This window comes from Bubalus kerabau, chromosome 1 (assembly GCF_029407905.1).
Source record: "Bubalus kerabau isolate K-KA32 ecotype Philippines breed swamp buffalo chromosome 1, PCC_UOA_SB_1v2, whole genome shotgun sequence".
NCBI lineage: Eukaryota > Metazoa > Chordata > Mammalia > Artiodactyla > Bovidae > Bubalus > Bubalus kerabau.
In genome coordinates, this window is record NC_073624.1 from 139,768,647 (window position 1) to 139,786,259 (window position 17,613).

Consider the following 17,613-nt stretch of genomic DNA (forward strand, 5'->3'; position numbering starts at 1 on the left):
CATTTGAAACTCTCGGCATGTCTCTTTCTGTTCACATCTCCCTTTCTTTTTCCAAAAGATGTATTCCTTTATACTTTTTTCAATTTTTCTGTGTACTTTTACAACATATCTATCTTCATCATCATCACTGTACGCTTTTATGCTTTATATAAATATATAAAATTCTAAGATTTATTTATTTTGTTTGGCTTTGTGAGACTCATCCATGTTGGTAAATGTAGCTATTGCTCATTTGCTTTCACCATAGTAGAATATTCCATTGTATGACTGTACTATACTTTATTCACATTTCCTATTAATAGACACTTGTTTCTCTTGCTGTTACAGACAGTGGTGCTATACGTTTTGTTATGTATGTCTCCATCTGCTCCCGTGCAAGGACTTTTTTGGGGCAGTGGGGACAGACCCATTCCGTGTCCCTCCCCTGCTCTGTTCTGTGTCTCAGGTTGCATTTCCCAGATTCCTGTGTTCCCTGTCTGGCTTCTGGGCTTGGCCAATGGGAGGCATTGGCAGGAAAGAGGGGAGAGAGAGGTCAGAGTGTCTATCTCTCTGTCACTCAGATGATGCTGCCTTTGCACCTCCAGCTCCCAACTCACAGGTCCACCCTGGTTCTAGCTTCTACCCAGATACTTCAACTGACTCCTGGTCTTCTGACAGCCTCACTCTTCTGTCTCTATAGACTGGGGTGGCAGTGGGCTCCTGAAGCGGCAGGTCACTGGTTGTCTCACTGTCTGCGGCTTTGCTTCTCAGTTTTTTCAACCCAGGAGACACCAGTGCGGCCGCTCTGCGCGGCCCTTCATATGACTTCCCGCGCTCCATTACCCTCCAACCCGGTTACCAGGCAGGGTTACCGCCAGACCATTAGTGGTCCTGCTAAGCCATTGGCTGGCGCTCCAGTGGGCCCTCCCTCAAGCAGCCAACTGTCAATGAGCAACCGTTGGTGCGTCAGTCGGCCAACTGTTTACGGATGGAGGTCCTCAGGTGGAGGTGAGGTAAGAGGCAGATCTGGGCTTTCTCCCTGGGACCCTCCAGCTCACCCAGCCTCTGGCCAGTGGGTGAGCTGGGCTGGGGCCAGGGGAGCAGGCTAGGGGCTGTGCCCTGCGGGGCTCCAGAGCCCTCACCAAGGCTGCCCTCTGGCTAGGTCCAGGCCTTGAGGCAGCGGTGAAGCTCTCCCCCATCCCTGCCTCTGTGACCCAAAGGCAGCAGCAGTCTGCCTGAGACACAGTCTGCTGGACCAGCCTCTGTGATTTGGGTGGCCTGAGGAGCCTAAGGGCCAGCTGGGTCCTGGGTTCCTGGCTTCCTCAGGGATGACAGCTGGGCAGGGGGCTGGGGACCTGGCGCTGAGGGAGCTGCCAACTGAGACCTGCTTCCCCTTAGCCAGGACCTGGACCTCACAGGGTGAAAGTTGAGCCTTGGGACCTTGCCCTTTCTTCTCAGAACAGAGAATAACATTTTTTTTTTTGGTGGAGGTTTACAGGACCCATGACCTGACCTCAGAAACAAAGGATCTGACACCAAGAAGTTTGCAACAACTACGCACATCCCTCCCTCACCTTTCCTAAAATAGGGCTTTGCTGAGAGCTTTTGGGAGTTTGGGGGTTTTAAGGCAGGAGCTACCTGTCTCCTTGCATGGCCTTCAATAAACCTTTCTCTGCTCCAAACTCTGATGTTTTGGTATTGTTTGGCCTCAGTGTGCAGCGGGCACATGGACTTGTGTTTTGGTAACAGCACCTCTAACTACCTAAGAGGTATAAAATTATTTGCCTATTTATTTTTTCTTCAAAAAGCTTTATTGTTTCCATTTGGTCCAAGGCTTGGGCAAGGATTCCAGGGTGGTTAAAAAGCAGCAGCCTGGTGGCTGCAGAGAGGGGCTTCAGGCAGAAGCCCTGACACCAGAGGGGCACCTCCAAGGCCACCGGGCCACAGAGGTTCCTGGTTGTGTTGGAGTTGAGCCTTTGCAAGAGACGCTCACTCAGCCCAGCCTGGGAGCCCGCCAGCCTGTGGAGGTTGGTCTGGGGGTTGCCCGTCTTCTTGATGAGTTTCACCTGCTTATCTAGAAAGCGACCTCCTGGAAGTTACAGAGGTGGGGGTCTGTGTGGGCAGAACCCAGCACATGCAGATCCAAAAGGCCTGGTTCAGGTTCTCCTTGAGAATGGTGGCTTCCGTAGCATCCTGGGTGTTACCCCACTCATTCTTTTTTTTTTTTTTTTCCCTCCCTAAATACTTATTTATTTTGGGTTGCATCAGATCTTAGCTCTGGGGTGCAGGATTTTCACTGTGGCACATTGGTGTCTCTCTAGTTGTGGTGGGGGGGCTCAGTAGTTGCAGACTGGGCTTTTTAGTTGTCCTGCAGCATGTGGGATCTTAGTTTCCCAAACCAGGGCTTGAACTCATCCCCCCTGCATTGGAAGGCAGATTCTTAATCACTGAACTGTCAGGGAAGTCCCTACCTCACTCATTCTTGAGATGGTTTCTGCACATCCTGGAAGGAGCTCAGCTGTAGCACTGGTTTTGCATTTCAAGAGACACTTGGAGCCTTCCTGCTTCTCCTGGTCCCATTCGCAGAAAATGTGGCTCATACCCTCCAGAGCCACATCTTCCCAGTAGAAATAGACACTCATGCACACACACACACTCACCCAGAAAGAGGTAGGTGTCGGAAGCCCACAGATGCATATTGACCAGGCAGCTGATGACAGCCTCCACCTCAGGAATAATTCTGATGATCTGGGAGCTCATGGTTGATCATAATTAAGGAGTTTAACTCAAAAAATGGTGTTGATTTGTCCCAGTGGCTGGGGATAGCTCAGTGGCTCATTCTGAAGGTTTCGACTGTTAAAAGGGTTGGAGGGTGGTGGGAGGTTGGAGCAAGGGGTGTCTGTGGGTCTGTGCCATCCAAATACTGTTGAAGAGACAGATCTGCAGAACTGCAGAGCACTCTGCCTATTTATTGATTGATTGGTTGGTTCTTTTTGATTTATAGGAGTTATTTATGTTATACATACTAATTCCTTGTTGATTAAATGTGCGGTAAATATCTGCTTCCATTCCTTGTGTTGTCATTTTTTCAGTAGTATGTTCTCGTAAGCTGAAGTTTCTCATTTTAAGGTAGTTCTCACCAAGTTTTAACATTTCCCTGAGCTGCATGGAACATCGCTAATCAGTTGTGAGCCAACTTATGCACCTAGACTACCTGTATTGACAAACTTCTGCAACCCAGATCCCTTCCACAGAACATGTGCATGAGGCAGCTTGCAGTTGGATAATCAAGGAACCATATGCTAGCATTTCCCATTAGAATAAATGGATGGACTCAAGAGAGGCCATCTGAGGCTCCATTTGATGCAGATCCTAGCTGGGAGCATGGAGTGGGCCTGGTTGCTCTAGGGGACACCTTCTGGGCTTTTCTCACCCAACTGTATCTCAGACTCCACTGAACGCAAGACTATAATCGACATGTGTTGTTTTCAGTTTACTGAGCCTGGTTTATAAAGTTTGTTGAACAGAGATAGCCCCTGAAACATAACCAGCTATGCTCAATGTGACCAACTGGCAACCAAGAACCCTCCTGGATTGGAGCAGAGAACATAGACACTGTGCAGCCAGGGTTTCATGCAGCCAGAGGAAGCAGATAAATCTAAGGAGGATGACACAGCAGGCTGAGGAGAGTGGGCCCAGGACCAGCCTAGTGCTTTCGTGGCCGCATAAGCCTCCACATCCATCTCTCCACTGGCGAGGGCAGCCTCCAGCCCAGACCCAGTGTGAGGCCTGACGCCCTAGAACAAAGGTCAGGAGCACTTGTAACATTTGCATATTAGACTTGTTATTACTTGCACATGATGTGTTTATTATTTTATTTTTTAAAATTAATTTTATTGGAATATAGTTGATTTACAGTGATATATGTATGACATTTTAAAAATTCAAACAATATAACAAAAAGTACACAAAGTCCTGATTCTTTCTTGTTCTCATCATCCGAATTCCCACCTTTCACTCTGGTCTCCACTTCTCCCCGCTAATGTTTTCTTTATACAAATAAGCAGGTGTGAATGTATGCTCTTATACGTCTCCATTTTTATACAAAAATAGCATATACAGACAGCTTTTTCTTTTAAACCACAGATCTAGGAGACATTAGATAAAGAATTTTAAAATCATATTTTATTTAATTAGATCTTTCCTATGAATGACTGTGTTATTTTGATAAATTTTTCCTAATCTCCTACCACAGTTTAAAAATATTCTTACAAACGTCTGTGGTCACCCACCAATCCGAGACAGAAGCAAGTCAGGAATAAACTGGGCAATTTTTTTCTTTTTAAATATTTCAGAGTCGGAAAAAATGTTGTGTGTTTATTAAAATGATTAAAAATGATGTGTTTATCATCATTAAAAATGATGTGTTTATTAAAGAAAAGTTGAAGAATATAGAAAAGCACAAAGAAGAAAATTTAACAGTAATTCTACTACACAGAAATATTCAAGTGATAACAATTATAGTGCTTAGGATACATTTTATAATGGATATAGTGCATGTCCCAATAAAGCACATGTACAATTAATATATTTTAAACTGTAAAGTGGGAAAACATTTATCAATACTTTTTTAAAAAATTATTTTATTTTTGGCTGTGCTGGGTCTTCATTGCTATGCATGGGCTTTTTCTAGTAGCAGCAAGTGGGGGCTACTCTGTAGCTGTGGTGTGCAGGCTTCTCATTGCGGTGGCTTCTCTTGTTGCAGAGCATGGGCTCTAGGTCCTCGGGCTTCAGTAGTGCAGCTCATGGGCTTAATAGTTGTGGCTTGGGGCTCTAGAGAGCGGGCTCAGTAGTTGTGGCAGTCTGGCTTAGTTGCTTCAAGGCATATGGGATCTTCCCGGACTAGGATTTGAACCTGCATCCCCTGCATTGCAAGATGGACTCCCACCAGGGAAGCCCAGTACTTGTTTATTTACCATAAAATCACAAGTGTTCACTAGTTCCAACCTTTCGGTAACAATAATGTGATGTGTTGATATATGTGTTAGCTTGCCTTCTCTACATATATTTTTTAATATTCTCTATACATGTTGTTTTCAAAAGGAGTTAAGTAGAGGCAGATATTGATTTTTTGCCAAGTATATAGAATTGCATCACCTCTCTATTCAGTTCAATGGGTTTCAACAACTGTTGAAACTGCATTCTCTAATAATAAAATTAATAGTAATCCTCACATTTGTGTACAGTATTACAGTTGGCAAAAGTCTTGTCTGCTCTTTGAACAGCCTGTTGAGTGAGGTAGTACTATTCTTATTGGCTGGCTAAGGAAACTGAGGGTCACAGGAGTTAAGTTCCTTATCTAAGGCTGCCTAGCTGATTGAGTTGAAGACTTGCAAGTTTGGATTCCAAGTCAGTTCTTATCCCACCAGACCGTGGTGGGGACAGAAAGGAGAAAGGAGAAACACCTCATATTCCCAGACGTCTTTAGGTTTACAATGTAGTTGATGAGACAAGTCACAAAACCATTAGACACCCAGAGAAGACAACACCTGGCCTAATGGAGGCAAAAATGGTCACCCTCATCAGGCCCAATGCATCATCCTCCATTTTGCCAGTTTCCATCACTTCTCCCTGTTGCTTTACTGGTCTTCTTCTGGACTCTGTGGTACCTACCTAGACCTCAGAGGCCTTTGAAGAAGAGCTCCTATGGAGAAATTGGAAAGAACTTTAGCTAAATTCCGGTCATGGGATTCTCAGACAGGCCAGGCAGAAAATGTGCATTCCTCCAGCAATGGAGATTTTTCACTGACAAGTGAGAGTTACACTTAAATATTGTGTTTTTCCTGTAGCTTAAAAATATTATCATGCATTCATTTGATTGTTCAATCATTTACTCACTCATGTTTGAATTCAACAAGCATCACTGAGGAACCAGCATGTCCTTGGTGTCCTAGGGCACCCTGCTAGCCCTAGTGGAGAGCAAGATAAATAAAACACGAGTTATACCCTTAAGGAGCTCCATTTCCACATGATTCTTCTGGTTGCTCAGGCAATAGACTTGAGTGTGGCATTATTAGATAACACACAACCTGTACTTTCAACCTAGACACAACTAAGGGACAGCTCTGTAGAAGTATCACTTAGCTAAAGCCCAAGCCAAGAATTGTTTTTCATCTTTTTTTGATACTACAGCCCCTCTTATGAAGGTAAAATCTCTCTAAGTATTAAGATAGAAGGTGGTGGTGTCCAACATATATAAGACAACCCATATAGAGTGCAAGAAGAAAACATTAATGTTAGTATTACTCTTTGCGACCCCATGGACTGTAGCCTACCAGGCTCTGAGGAGCCTCTCAGTCTATGGAGTTTTCCAGGCAAGAGTACTGGAGTGGGTTGCCATTTCCTTCTCCAGGGGATCTTCCCAACCCAGGGATCGAACCCTGGTCTCCCGCACTGCAGGCAGATGCTTTACCATCTGAGCCACCTGGGAAGCCGCATAGTATTATATGCAGTAGTGCACATATATACTTTAATTCATAGCTATACATGTGCTTGATAGTGTTTTATCTATGGAGTGGGCAGTCAAGAATTTGGTTTTCTTTGTTCTCTAGCCATAGTAGCTACTCTCCCTCTCCTTTCTCAACAGTATATAAAACTGCTGAAAGGCTCATTTGGGAAGCTTTTTAAAGTCATTGCATTCAGATTTGGCCTGATGGCTGAGGAGAGACCTCATACAAGGTTTCTAGGGCGAGTGGTAAAATTTGAGTAAGGTCCTTCAGTCTGTGCCAAATCTCTCTAATGCAGACAAAGGAAGGATAGATTTCTTCTTAGCTCAATCAGCCCTTCCTTCCTGCCAAGATCTTAAGTTTTAAGAGCTTACTTCCCCCCCTCATACTTGAAGAATTCTTTTTATGTTTATTTGATGTTGGAGCTCTTCTCCAGAGTGACTTTTCACTTATTTTCCCAAATAAGCACCATGCTTTATCAACCCCCTTCAGTCCTTGCCCCTGATATGGGTTGGAAGGGCATCGATTGGGGACAGAGTTCCCCTCTCTTCTGTTGCCAGACATCTACATTTGACAATAGATGCCAAGCAAGCATCATCTATCATGATCATTCTGTCTCTGGAATAGAATTCCAGAGCATTCTACCAACTTCACCAACAAGTTCTGCTTATTTACTCACTGTCTGTGCATTGAACACTCTGCCTGCTTTCTGCCCAGGAATCCTTTCGGCTATACCATAGTCGATATCTAAGCTGAGGATTATTTTTCATTTTCATCTAAGTGTTGAATTAATATTTTCTTCTTTCCCCATTCTGCCTTTGCTCTCACTTCAGTGATATCATGGACGTCATTACAGCTTCTGAAAAATATAAATTGTGTTTCACTAAAAGAATTACTAGTCTGTGATATTGTAAAAACTACTTAGATCAGGAATGTGGATTATGATTTGAATTACAGAAAGGTCTTAAAAGATTCTTTTTTATCTTCTTGACTTACAGTTTGATAAAGATTTCAATTTTGATCAACTGTTCCAGAGACCCATCCATAATATAGTGTGAATTTTACTTGAAGTATCCCTTTCCTCCAGTTCAGGCCTTGGCTTGTAATAGTGTGTCTGTGTTTTGAGATGAAATTTGGAAAAATTGCCCATCCTTGTAAAGGTAAGCCAGGTGACCCTTGCAAACATCCTCACCTAATTTCACACAAGAATTCTGAGCTTATCAATTCCCAGACTGGTAATGCTCTAGCATCTTCAACCCATGGCTTCCAGAGTTGCCTAGGAGGCATCTCCATACCAACTGTCCAGAAGGCAGATAAAATCAGAGCAAAGTGCCTGGAGAGGTCTGAACATAGTACACCTCAGTTCTCGCATTCCGTCATCGAGGACACTGTCACATGGCCATGGCTAACTGCAAGCCAGGCTGGGAAATAAGGGCTAGTTGGGCATTAAAAAAGAAAAGGAGAATGCGGGTACCCATCTCTGCCACTGAATACTTGCCCTTTGACTCATGGAAACATTTATTCCAAAGTCCCCCGTATCAGCCAGTGAGAGTCAAATGTGTGTTCAGAGGTAGTGGAATCCTTTCCCTATGCAGGCTGGTAACCCTGTTGTTTCATAGAGGATGGCAAACCCCTTCTAAATGGTGCACAGTGGATTTGAGTTTCACCACAGGATTTCAGATGATCAGTAAATCTCTACAGAAACAAGCAGGGGTGACCTCTCTGGAACCATAATCAGAAGTGTGTTATATCTACCTCCTCACTGGAGGCTGTGATCTAGTGTTCCCAAGTGTCTGAAGAGCTAATGTTCATGGCCTTTTCATTTGACCAGGGGAAATTCTGGTCTTATCTTTGCAAATAAAAATAATTCTGCTGAAATTGCCTACTTGTTATCTGGAAAGACAGGAGGAATTCTTTGGCAAGAGGGGTCCTGGCAACTAGCCTCAAAGCTGGGCGATGGAAATAGATGGTCTGGACAAGTGTCGCAGACTTTAATCATTTGGAGAAACTAATACATAGGGCATCAGCTGAGTTTCCATTTCAGTGCAACTTAAGCCTGAGTGATGAAGGCAGCCTGCTCTGTGAACTTTGTATTACATAACCCTCATGTGATTCAGAGCTGCTATTTATAGTTTTCCTTTGTGTGGAAATGGAGTGGGTTACAGGGATGCAGCTTCCTTCTATCCCAGCATCCCAGAAGGAGACAGGAAAACAATTCTGTATTTACCACCTAGCCTAGGGCTTTCAAAACTGCTTTTGCTTTATCGTCAAAAACAATTTTGGCATCTTGTTGTTCAGTCGCTAAGTTGTGACCACTTCTTTGCGACCCCATGGACTACCACATGCCAGGCTTCTCTGTCCTCCACTATCTGCTGGAGTTTGCTCAAATTCATGTCTATTAAGTCGGTGATGCTATCTAACCATCTCCTCCTCTGCCACCTGCTTCTTCTTTTGCATTCAGTCTTTCCCAGCATCAGGGTCTTTTCCAATGAGTCAGCTCTTTGCATCAGGTGGCCAAAGTATTGGAGCTTCAGCTTCAGCAGCAGTCTTTCCAATGAATATTCAATTCCTTTAGGACTGACTTGTTGATCTCCTTTCAGTCCAAGGGACTCTCAAGAGTTTGTTCATTCACTCATTTATTCTTTCATCATCCATTCATTCATTCAGATAACAAATATTTAGTGAATGTCTACTAGACACTAGGAGTGGAGATAAGTGGTTGAAAACACTGTTTCCTAGATCTCATCCCAGACTAATGAAAACAAACTGTCTAGGGGTGAGTTCTGGTCATAGGTATGGAGATATGTGTGTGTATATATGTATGTGTGTGTATATATGTATGTGTGTGTGTATATATATATATATATATATATATATATGTATCTCGCTGGGTGGCTTGCAGGATCTTAGTTCCCCAGCCAGGAATTGAACCCTGGCCACAGCAGTGAAAGTACTGAATCCTAACCACTGGACCGCCAGGAATTCTCTGGTCATGGGTGTATTTTAAAAATCCCTTCAAGAGAGTCCAATGTGCAGCTAGGATTGAGAATCACTAGAATTTGTAGACTCCGAAACCAGAGGAAATTATAATGTTTAATAAATCAAGGAGGCGCACTAGAAAGAGAACCAAATAAAGAGGGTGTTGAAGAAGAGTGCAGAGAAAATTGGAAATTGCTTGTTATAGAGAAAGAGAAATAATGCTGGTGTTTGATTCATTTGTGGCAGAATGTTAGCCTTTCTACTTTTTAGCTTGTGTGGTGCTGGACAAGCCATTTAACCCTCCGAGCCTCAGCTTTTGCATTTTTAAAATGAGGATATTAATCATCTTCACATTCTAGGATTACTGTGAGCATTTAAATAGAATGCCAAGTGTGCAACAAATCTGTTATTGTTGTTGTTATTTGGAATTCTGGAGGAAAGATCAAGCACAATAAGTTGGATAGTTAAAGATGTGAGTATGATCCTAGGTAAATCTCTCTTGCTGCCAAAGGTGAGTGAAGGCCACTATGTATCTGTGGGTGTCTGAGACCTCAGCCCGATACATTGCATCTTCCTTGGAGGAAAAGAAATCATTGTTATCTTAAAACAAATGTAGATATGTTGTTGATGAGAATGTCAGATTTATATCAATTGATTAAGAAAAAAAAGAATTCACATGGTTTGAAAACAATCCCATTTTGGGGAGGACACCTTTAGGGAGCTCTCAGGCCTGCCTGAGGGTTCTCTTCACATCTCTGCTATTAGTCTTCCCTGAACTTCCAGTGAAGAGTATATAGCCCTGAGCATAACCAAGGTCTCAGCATGTTGAGTGAGTCTGGACATTCAGAGGTCATTCCTTTTGGATTTTTAGCTAAACATTGTTAGGATTTCTTCAAGTGACAGATTTTGTAAACATCAGCAGATATGTATATTCAGTGTATTTCTTTTTTGATTTGTAAGATAAATGATAGCACAGTCTATACTTTTTTAAGCCCTGAATTTCACCTTAACAATATATCTTAGAGATGATCTGCATCCATCCATAAAGAATGTCACCCTTTTCTTCTTGTAGAGCTGCACAGTATTCTTTTATGTGGATGTATTATAATTTCCTTAACCAATATTCTGATGATGTCTTCAGCATTTTGCTGAAACATTGCTGTTTAAACTTTTTGTTTAAACATTGCTGCAGTGAATGACCATGCACATAAGTCATTTTGCATATGGGAGCAACTTTTGTTCTATAAATTCCTGGGAGTGGAATAGCTGTATCAAAGGATATGTTCATTCACAGATTGTCCTTCACAAGGATTGTTCTAATTTCCACTTCCACCAGTGATGTAGGAGAAGGCCTTTATCCCCACACCGCCACCAATACAGTCGCCTATCAAAGTTTGCTTTCTGCCAATGGGCTAGATGCAAAACGGCATTTTCTGATAGCTGTAAAGTACATCTCTCCAATTGTGAGTGGTGTTGAATTCCATTTCACATGTTTTAAGACTTACTTGGGTTTTCTTTGCTGGGAAGAGTTGGTTCATATCATTTGTCTATTTTAAAATTAATTTTATTAAAGTACAGTTGATTTACAATGTTGTGTTAGTTTCTGATGTACAGCGAAGTGATTCAGTTATACATATGTATATATATACATTCTTTTTCAGATTCTTTTCCATTATAAGTTATTACCAGATATTGAATATAGTTCTCTCTGCTATACATTAGGTCCTTGTTGCTTCTCTATTTTATATATAGTATTGTGTATCTGTTAATCACAAACTCCTAATTTATCCCTTGCCACCTTTCCCCTTTGGTAACCATAAGTTGGTTTTCTATGTCTGTGAGTACGTTTTTGTTTTGTAAATCAGTTCACTTAAAAAAATGAATGTATCACTTAAAAAAAATTCCACATATAAGTGATATCATAAGATATTTGTCTTTCTCTTTCTGACTTATTTCACTTAGTATGATAATCTCTAGGCCCATCCATGTTGCTGCAAATCACTGCCTATTTTTTAATTGGGTCATTGGTTTGCTCCTTATTGATTTTTAGAAATTCATTATATATTTAGAAAAATTAGCATGATATCTATTACAAATGTTTCTTCCTTCCAGTTTTGTCATTTGTCTTTAATTTTTTTTTTCGGCACAATGTTGTGACTTCTGTGTTTCATGTGTGTCATAAATGCAAAGATATTCTGCACTCTGAGATTATTAAATAGTTCTCTCATGGTTTCTTACATTACTTATAATACACTATTCTTTTTTATATTTAAATTTTTGTACCTCTTTGAATTTTTCTGGGTGTAAGGTGTGAAGTATGGGATCCAACTTCTTTTTAGATGGCCATCCAGCTAGCCTAAAGTCTTTAACTGAGTAACCTATCTTTTCTCAGTGGATTTGTGATATTGTTCTTTAAGATATATTAAATTTATCACATACTAAATTCCCATGTGTTCTTAGGTCTCTTCTGGACTTTCTATTCTTTTTCATTGGTCTCTCAATCTATTCATGTATCAGCAGTATATATTTTTAATCACTATAGTTTTATTTTTTATTTGTTTATTTTTGGGGGTACCAAATTACTTTATTTGAAGGAATGGTGCTAAAGAAAGAACTTTAGTAGATGTTTTGGTACAACTTACAGAAAAGGTGAAGGTAACCCAAATATGCATGCACCGGAATGTCACCCCTGTGGCTATGGGAAGGCAGCCTGAGGCTTAGCTCTCATGTATCCAAGGGTGTGCTTGTCAAAGAAGTACTCTGCTATGCCAGATCCAGGGGCCCACATCTTGCACAAGGTGATTATGTGGTTACCCAGTTCTTTGTGGCTTCTACCTGCTCATTCAGGTAATGAGTCTCAGTGAAATTACACAGCTGGGAGTCATTTTTTTCAGTGGCCAGTTTGTGCAGTTCCAGTAGTGACTGATTCACACTTCTTTCCAAGCATAGCGCACATTCCGTTGCATTCAGCCCATTCTCCCAGTCATGGCCGTTTGGTTTCTTGATATCCTGAAGGAAGATTTGGCCACCTCGTTGGCTCTGCAGCTTCATCGGTTTCTCAGTATGTTCCCTCTCCTCATGAGATTGGTGAAGAAAGTATTTGGCAAAGTTCTTCAAAGCCACGTCATCGTGGTCAAAATAGTATGACATGGGCAGGTAGACATAGAAGGTGTAGCGCTCCAGGTTGATCTGGCAGCTGATGGAGGCCTCCACGTGCTGGTGGTAGTTCTAGCGCACCTGCAAGGGGGATGCGGTCGTCAGGGCGCGGGGCTGAGAAGAGGCGGCGGTGGCCGGCGGCGCTGCGCGTTGCTGGAGTGGCGGCAGGGACCGTGGGCGGTGGGAGGACCCTGTCAGGCGGTGAGGAGGGCTGGCTCTGAGTGCCCGGCAGGGGCGGGGGATGAGCAGTCGCTTCTGTTCAAGCACTGTTGAAGCAAAAAACTGGCGACTCTCCGCGAAGCCTATCACTATAGTTTTATAACATGCTTTAATTTCTGCTTTGGAGGAAATTTGGTAATTATTATTTTTTTTCACACATAACTGGAAAAGGCCAGTTTTTGTTCCAATCCCAAAGAAGGGCAATGTCAAAGAACGTTCAAACTATTATACAATTGCACTCATTTCACATGCTAGAAAGATAATGCTCAAAATCCTACAAGCTAGGCTTCAGCAGTATATGAACTCAATGGACATGAATTTGAACAAACTCCAGAAGATAGTGGAGGAGGAGCCTGTCTTGCTGCAGTCCATAGGGCCTCAAAGATTTGGACACAACTTAGCGACTGAACAACAACAATAGTATCATGAAACAGAAAATGCTTATTAGTATGTGTGTTTTTTCTGGGCTTATTCCTGTGTCTACACCCTTCTCCACGTAGGCCTTGATTTTGACATTTGCATCCATATTTGTGTAGACTTCTACACAGTATAGATTGTCACACTGATGTGCATATAGGATCACAGCTGATATATAATTTGGTGTTTTGCTTTTTTAACACTATATCATTTTTTTGTGTGTATTTTACAAAGCTTCCAATAATAATTTTTTTATTGTTGTATATTATTTGCTATATTTATTTTTTAAAAGTCAAGAATTATGCAAGCAGGTTTTTAATCTCCATTGACACTAGTTTGGGTGAAGAAATAAAGTTTGGAGGGTTTTTATTTATACATTTCATCTAAATACTAAACAAGCTAAATAAACAATCTATTAGTTGCTAAAAGCTTAGAATTATAAAGAATGAGAGCTCATTTAGAATCACTGTTTCTCGTCTCTTTTTTGGGAAAAGATTTTATTACTTTTCAGAGTTATTACTGAGTAGCTTGTGTCATACTGTTTGCATGAGAGTCCAACAAAAAGGCAAAGCAAGAGTTATGTCCTTCTTTTCCTTTCCAGAACACAGCATGTTTATCCTTTCTATGGGGTAAATTTGAGTAGTTCCCATAGAGTAAAACAACCTGGAACTCTAGAGTGATTTCAGCCAACTGGTAAATAAAAAGCAAATAACATAAATCAAAAAATACATGTGGGAGAATGAACTAGATCACTTCTGTCATCCCACCGCTTTTTGCTGTGTCTCTGGCAGTTGACCACAAGATGTCACTATGGCATCTTTAATCCTAATAATCCTGTAGCTGGCTGGGGGTGGGGAAAGAACAAGGAAGAAAATCTTACAGTTCTATGCAAAATGGAATTTTCTTTTTTTCTGGCTGCCTGCCAGGCTAATAAAAAAATTTTTTTTTTAAACCAACACATGAATTGAAAAGGCTTTCAAGAAACATCTGCACAGTGAAACTGTTAACTCCAAAGAAGTCCAACATTGTATTTATACTGTATAAATTAAAATGGAAAATAAAACCCATTTGGGCCAATGTGCAAAATCTCCAAAGCAAGAGAAAAGTACTTCTGAAGTCAATCCATTTTCGAAACGATGGCATTAAATATGGAGGATGTAATAGTCTAAAACAACTGAAATTCTGCCCAGTGAAGCTTTAAATAACCAGTTTCTCAAAACAAATATTGTTAATTAACCAAATTTCCCTCCATGGACTCAGATTTTAGAGGAAAGAAACAAATCATTAAAAAGAAAAATGCAATCTCTCATGCTTCTTGGGTGAAATGATTTTCGGGAATGGCTAGCACAGACTGTAGCATCCCCTCCATAGGACACATCTACAGGTCAGCGGAGGAGAGCCACTGCTTTGGGTCATGATTCTGAAGAACGGAAAATTATATATAAAAAAATCCTGTTTATTTATTTATAGAAAGCGAGAAAGTGCTTTTAAAAACCAGCTGTACACAGAACACATCTTGTATTTGAACAGCCATCTTTTAGGTGGTCTGCCCAGCTCCCCACCTGTATATGGGCATCCATACTGTACCCTATACCCCACAGTTATGATGTAACTGGCATGCTCTGTGACCCATCCAGTGTTCTTACCAGTAGCTAGCAGCCTGACCAATATCCCTTTCTTAGGAATTTGGGATTAAGTCAGTTAACCCTCTTTCCTAATGACTGGACAATGACAGACAAACTCTGGAAATGTTGGTCACCATATTTTCCATCTTGCCAGCCAAGAAGCAAAATCAGAAGTCTACAGAGAGAGAGAGAATGATGAAGGGGATCCTGAGGACCACTGATAGAGAGGAAGCCTTGGTGGCATCCAGGTTTCCAGTAGGTTTCCAGTTCCATCTTGTCCTTGAGTCCAGAGTCCACTCTTTTTGTTTGTTTGTTTTTAATGAGAGAACACCCTGCATCTTCATAGTTAATGATCATTTTGTTCAAAACACTCTTATGACTCTTCAGGATAATCTGGAGCTCAAGTCATTGTAATTCTTTCTCTTTGCACTCCAATCCTTCTCTGCTCTCCAGCTGTCTTCTGCCCCCCATCATTTATCCAGACATTTAGGTTATGGGATATTTTATTTGGTCACTTGAAGCAACACTTATGGCTTGTGGAGGGACAGTGAGAGTAACCTAGACAGGCCTCAGGGAATACTTTGAAACATCAGTCTGCACAATCTTTGGGTGAACTGGATCTATGAATTAGGATTCTACAATAGAACTTCCCCAAATTTGTCCCTTAGAACATTAATCATGAAAGTGTTAAGAATACAAATAAAGTATTCCATAGTAAAATAAGTCTGTGAAAAAAGCAAAATATATCTCCCTCTTGCATGTGTACAAGAGGGAACTAAAGATCCTCTTGATGAATGTGAAAGAGGAGAGTGAAAAGTTGGCTTAAAACTCAATATTCAAAAAACTAAGATCATGGCATCCGGTCCCATCACTTCATGGCAAATAGATGGGAAAACAATGGAAACAGTGACAGACTTTATTTTCTTGGGCTCCAAAATCACTGCAGGTGGTGACTGTAGCCATGAAATTAAAAGACGCTTGCTCCTTGGAAGAAAAGCTATGACCACAACCCAGAGGGATGGAATGGGAAGGGAGGAGGGAGGAGGGTTCAGGATGGGGAACGCATGTATACCTGTGGCGGATTATGTAAAGTTTAAAAATAAAATAAAATTTAAAATCTTCAAAAAAAAAAGAAAAGCTATGACCAACCTAGACAGCATATTAAAAAGCAGAGACATTACTTTGCCAACAAAGGTATGTCTAGTCAAAGCTATGGTTTTTCCAGTAGTAATGTATAGATGTGAGAGTTGGACTATAAAGAAAGCTGAGTGACAAAGAATTAATGCTTTTGAACTGTGGCATTGTAGAGTCCCTTGGACTGCAAGGAGATCCAACCAGTCTATCCTAAAGGAAATTAGTCCTGAATATTCATTGGAAGGATTGATGCTGAAGCTGAAACTCCAATATTTTGGCCACCTGATATGAAGAACTGACTCACTGGAAAATACCCTGATGCTGGGAAAGATTGAAGGTGGGAGGAGAAGGGCATGACAGAGGATGAGATGGTTGGATGGCATCACTGACTTGATGGACATGAGTTTGAGCAAGCTCCAGGAGTTGGTGATGGACAGGGAGGCCTGGCGTGCTGCAGTCCATGAGGTCACAAAGAGATGAACACGACTGAGTGACTGAACATTGTGTGTGCATGTGTACTCAGTCACTCAGTCGTATCCTACTCTTTGTGACACCATGGACTGTAGCCCACCAGGCCCTTGTGTCCATGGAATTTTCCAGGCAAGAATACTGGAGTGGGTTGCCATGCCTACTCTAGGGTATCTTCCTGACCCAGGGATAGTCTTACATTTCATGTTAATATATTAAAGGCTCTGATAAGTCCTGCAGTCAAAAAGGGATCAAAATTTGTTTAGCCTAGGATTTTCAAAGTTTATGTCATAATATTAACAGATTTCTTTGGGGAGAGGAGTTAATCCTTATTGGCAACATTTTAAATGTTACTTGAAAATGTCTGTTCATTTCTGCTTTACAGCCAAACTGAATTTGAGGTGGGCTGACCTTGGGAATTTTGATAGGAAAGACCCTGGAAAATCCTCATTTCCTTACCTCCTACCTCACAGCCCTTTATTAGTCAGGTAGTTAGTGAGAAGGCTAAGAAATGGCCTAGATACCCAGCGCTGTGGGAGAGACTGCCTTATGGCCTCTCTTGACATTTCCTAGAGCCCTGACTTTATGCCCTCATTTGGTCTTTTTCAAAATATAGTACACACTGACAAAAGTGCGTAAGTTACAAGTGTACAGTGATGAACTATTCTAAACGGTTTCACACACTATTGTAGCCAGCACCAGGACAAGAAACGGCATTACAGGCTCCCAGAAGCCCTCTCATGCTCTTTTAGTCACTGCCACACAAGGGTAGCCACTCTCTGACTTAATGCCTTTTCTTTCCGCACAAATGGATATATCCTGGAGAATAAGGATTGACCCTAGGTCTCCTGGTATCGCTGCAGTCTAGAATAGGACTTAGGATAGTTGATTGGGCTTAACTGTAAAGCAGGAACTATAAAAGCCCAAGTGCCCTCAGACTCCTGGACAGTGTGGTGGAGGGGCCCTGGGGTCAGACTGCCTGGGTTCAAACCTATGTCTGCGACTCCTACTTGTCTGACCAGGGCCATCACTTAAGTCTTCAGGAACCTCAATTTCCTGCCTTGCGAAGGGACTGGGTGGGTCCTGAATGTCATCACAAGTATCCTTATGAGAAGGACAGAGAGACACTT

At 41.7% G+C, this 17,613-nt stretch overlaps 2 pseudogenes; both read right to left on the minus strand.

The window, feature by feature from the left end:
• Nucleotides 1-945: 945 nt before the first annotated feature.
• On the minus strand, nucleotides 946-2,739 carry LOC129655174 (ferritin light chain-like; annotated as a pseudogene).
• A 9,367-nt stretch (nucleotides 2,740-12,106) lies between these two features.
• LOC129655231 (ferritin heavy chain-like) lies at nucleotides 12,107-13,365 on the minus strand (annotated as a pseudogene).
• Nucleotides 13,366-17,613: the final 4,248 nt, after the last annotated feature.